This window comes from Porites lutea, chromosome 11 (genome assembly GCF_958299795.1).
Source record: "Porites lutea chromosome 11, jaPorLute2.1, whole genome shotgun sequence".
NCBI lineage: Eukaryota > Metazoa > Cnidaria > Anthozoa > Scleractinia > Poritidae > Porites > Porites lutea.
In genome coordinates this window covers 10,698,711-10,703,586 of record NC_133211.1, presented here as the reverse complement: position 1 = coordinate 10,703,586, position 4,876 = coordinate 10,698,711, and positions in this window count along the sequence as shown.

Genomic DNA, 4,876 nt, shown 5'->3' with positions numbered 1-4,876 from the left:
TAAAAACTCGAGGCGAAGCCAAGATCAACTCATTCTTGCACTAATATTTAGATTTGGGGTTATTTTGGCTTGAAAAATTGGACGTAAACTTTAGTCGTCTGTTTAATATCAGATATGGAGACACTCATTAAACATTAATTCCTTTTGCTTTTTCGGAAGTAACTATTAAAGCCAAGATAGAGCAAGTGCTTACTCAGGCTGCAGTTGGCAAGCAGTCCAAACCACTAAAAGTAGTGAAGCCTGCAGCTGTGGGAGGTAAAAACAAGCCGCCCAAGAAGAAGGGAAGTGGCAAAAAGAAGAAGTAACTTCATCATTTGAAGCTGTGGCAATACAACAAGTATGGAACAAGATGCATATTAGCATGATTTGTGTATTTATCATAATTTATATATCTATCTATTCCTTAGCAGCAGATGTAGATTAGTATTGAACAACTTTTGTAACCAATTTTAACCTTTTGTATGTTCCTCATAATATTACCTCATGAGGTAATGAGAGTGGGAGGAATTCTTTACTACGTTTTAACACTTGCAGAACATATTTAATCACCCTGGCTTTATTTTTAAACTTGTTCTTATGGTCCATTCTCTTCCTCAATAGTCTTTGTAACACTACTAAAAGTACAAGCCCCAGTTGTTTAAAAGGCGGATAACGCTATCCACTGGATAAATCACTATCCACTAGATAGCGCAACTGGTTTCCCTAACACTTATTCGTGGGATAGTGATTTATTCGGTGGATAGCGTTATCCAACTTTTGAACAACTGAGGCCTGATGTATAACTTTTCAGGTATAATCCTTGTGGCCTAATGGGTGGTCATGGAAACTTTCTGGAAAAGTGCATTCCCAGTTTAACTGCTAAAGACCATGATACAAATGTATTTGTTAACTAACCATCATGATTGAGTTCAAAAGATTGAACTAAATCCAAGGCAGTGTTCACCTTCCAAATTACCCGTATATTCAGCAATAAAATGGACTTCGGAACTAAATGATAAGCTTCTCCTTTTTCGATTGTTATTATCATTATTATCTTCATCATCGTTATCAGCATTATTTTTACTATTATTATTAACCCATTTGCTATTGGGAATTTTGCTGAAACACATCTTTTGTTGCTAGCCTAGCCGTTTTCTGTCAAGCCAAAAGGAAGCTCTTCTGCTTATCCAAAAAGACCCGAACATCCGTTTTTAAGTGCGGGACTATGCTCTAGTTCCAGTGTTCCAGATGCTGAAGCTTTTAAAGTTCGGGAATGCGCAAAAGTCACCGATCCAATATTTCTTCCGAATAAATGAACCGTTTTGATCTCTGGTCAAACACTTTTCCTTTTCCGCAACGAAAAAATAAATTTACCTTAAGACTCAAATGTTACCACATAAGGCAAAAAAATCCCTGACGGTCAAATATTTTGCCTCATTAAGCGAATAAGGTCAAGCAACAATTTGATTTCCTGAGTGAAGGTTTGGCATCCGCAACGAAGTGGCTGTGACTAAAATTTTAGTGTGAAAAGAACTTTCTCTGTTCTGAATTCAGCATTATATCATCGCGGTCTTATTTCCGTAACCTTATTCTTCACACCAACTCCGTTTTAGCTCTTTACGTGTAAAATATTCGCTAGCATTTTGCAACGACAGTCCGACGGCTGCACTTTAAAAATGAAATTCTAGCCAAATTTCGGTTCGAAAGAGAAAATAATGCCTCGAAATCTTTCTTAAGTTAGGGAAAGGCTAGAATTTTGTGGATGAAAGCTACATTCCTCTAACATATTCGGTTTCATACGATTTGTTTTTCAATTTGGGAGTCTGTGTTTTTCACGCAAGATATTGCACGCGATTATTGTTTAAAAAGGTCTTCCAAATATTTCGGTAAAAATTCAAAACGTTCCGTAGAATCTTCTACTTAAGGTGCGGCTACTCCATACCCTCAAACTTACGATCGGACCCATCAGGGTAGCAAACAGTTTCAGATCAGATGAGACAAAAACGCCACCTTAAACTTTGGAGACGATTAAAGTTACCCTAAGAAATCCAAACAGATAAATAGCATTTAGAGAACCTCCAAATTTACCAAACCGGGTCGGTCGTTGAGTGCCCCTTTTTTTGTACCATCAGCTGAAGATAACTAATCGCTCGGACTTTGATGCTGACTTCTGTTACTTAATTGTAACTGAATATAAGCACAGAAAAATAATCTTAAATGATAAACCAAAGAATCAAGAAGAAGATAACAAAGGAAAAATAAAGGTCGGGAAGGGTAGTAAATTTATATTTCACGCACAGGTTATTTTATTTTAAAGCCCTTTTATTTACTGAGATAACAAAAAGTCGCTCAAACATTGTTGTCGCCTTGTAACATGTAATGTAAGCTTCTGAAGCTTGAAACCCTACAAAGAGATTTTAATGCGGAAAACTTAACCCCTGGCTCTAATAATCAAAATTTACTTCAGTTTGCTTACTGATTACCCACGAAATATTACTCTGTTCATGGTTATCTTTGAAAGTGAAACAAAACCTCTGGTTCTGCTGTTATTAAGCCTGTGGGGGAGGTACTTCTTCCACGTATATCCGGGATACTGAGTTCCAGCCTGTGTAAGCATTAGCAGATCCGTAACCAGCACAATTGCCGACCCAGAATCCCACGCGAACAGTACCCTTGCGGATTTTCTCACAGACTCCTTCAATGTGACGTGGACGGTGTAAGTTCTTTTTCGCGCCATTTATCATGTAGACTACACCGTCAATGGCACCTGGTGTTGAACACTCTGCACCGTTGAGGGTGAAATACCATCGTCTGCAGCAATGATGGCAGCCAGAGAGACGAAGATTGCCATTCCAGAAGACTCGCAACCCTGTGGTATCGGATGTTTTCTTGAAAATGCATTCCTTTAAAATGGCCAAAAAAAGAAAGATAAGGGAGGTGAACCGAAATTCTTTTCCGTTTTTCATGAATACGCAATGTATTGTGGGATCGCCTGGAGGCAAACATTTCAAGAATGTTTCGAATTATCTCATTCCACTTCTCAAACTGTTGTATTTACCGTGTAAAAACGATGCGAAATAACAACGAGACAGACAGAAACAAATCTGCACAATACAAAGTCAAGCTACGACGCTACAAATGACTTTTAATTATAACAGAAAATCTATAAAAAAAAATCCTACCAATTTCTCAAGTACGCAAGTGCGTATCTGCGTTAAGGGCCCTATGCCCCTGCGAAATTCACTCAAATTCAGACATATAATATACGTATATCTTAAACTGATAAATTGGACCTTTTCCCTGCATTTTGTATTATTCCATGGATAGCTCGCACAAGTTCCAAAACACGCATTTTTCTTTTCTCAAATGACTCGCCTCGAGTTTTAAACATTAACCTGAAAATACACGACTGCGAGTTTTTTGAACGGCTTCAAAATCTCTGATATAGATTCTTTACTCTTGCACTAACATTTAGATTTGGGGTCATTTTGGTCTAAGAAATTGGACAAAGTTTAGCCGTGTTTTTATCAGATATAAAGACACTCATAAACATTAGTTTCTTTTGTTTTTTTTTCTTTATGAATTATTTAAAATATGAGTTTTTTAAAATATTTAATAGGGGACTGGAAGCAACTATTAAAGCCAAGATAGGGCAAGAACTTACTCAGGTAGCAGTTGGCAAGCAGTTCAAACCATAAATGAACAATGAGTTTTTGAATCGGTCATAACCAGACTTATTAATTTGCTTCGGATTAATTTATATAATCTAGAACGACCAACTCAGTTGTTACCTTGATCAATCCGGAGTCTCTGTCATCGTTCAGATTCTTAAAAACGCACTGTTTCCAATTACGAACAAACGATCCTGGAGCACCCTTGGGACCTGGGGAACCTTGACTTCCGCGAGCACCTGTATCACCCTTGTTTCCAGGGGAACCAGCTGAACCTGCTTCACCTTTGTCCTCACGTGGACCTGCCTTCCCTGCAGGTCCTTTAACTCCTTTGACGCCTGGTACTCCCGGTCTTCCACGAGCTCCTTCATCACCTTTGTTTCCTCGTGGGCCCATGGGTCCTTCAGGTCCATGATTACCGGGTGATCCCGCGACACCTGCTGGTCCCGCGGGTCCAGGGCTTCCAGGGATGCCTGGAATTCCTGGTGCACAGAAACACCCACCATCACCACACGAACCATTACGGGAAGTCTGTTGAGGAATACTCTAAATGAAAAATTTAAAAATTCATTCCGTTATAAATTCATGATCAATTGATTAAGTCAATCTATTAACCTCAGTCAAGCATCCTTAAATAAAAAATCACCGTTCATTCATTCTACCTCACTAAGTTCTTTCAGGTTAATAGTTCAGGTACCATTGACTGACCTTCACTTCTCCGTGATATATTACAGCTATATATTACAGTGTTTTATTAAACAAACTCACCTTGTCACCTGGTTTGCTGCTGTTGTTGTCATTTGCAGAACACAAGGTAATCAGCTGTAAGAGCAGCCAGCATAACACAGTAGCCAGCGGTCTCTTCACAAAGGTTTGCATGATGAGGAAACCTGTGAAAACAGGAAAACGCTCAAAATTATGGCCGAAGATTCTTTCAAAATGCATCGGTTTCAATGATTTGCTAAAAAAAAAAATTCAAAATGAGGATAACAAGCAACGCGAATTGATGATCTGAGGCGAAGTTATACTTTTTGTTTTGGAGAGAAAAAAATCAGTTCATTCATCAATTTCAAGCCAGCTTTTAGCATTACTTGAGAATATTGTGATGTCCTTGCGATTATATGTCGGACTTACACGGACGCTTGTCACGGTAGTTTTCGACATTCCGTTAAAGCGTTCGCTTAAGATTTTAGGCCTTATGATACAACGTTAGCGACTGCTAAGGA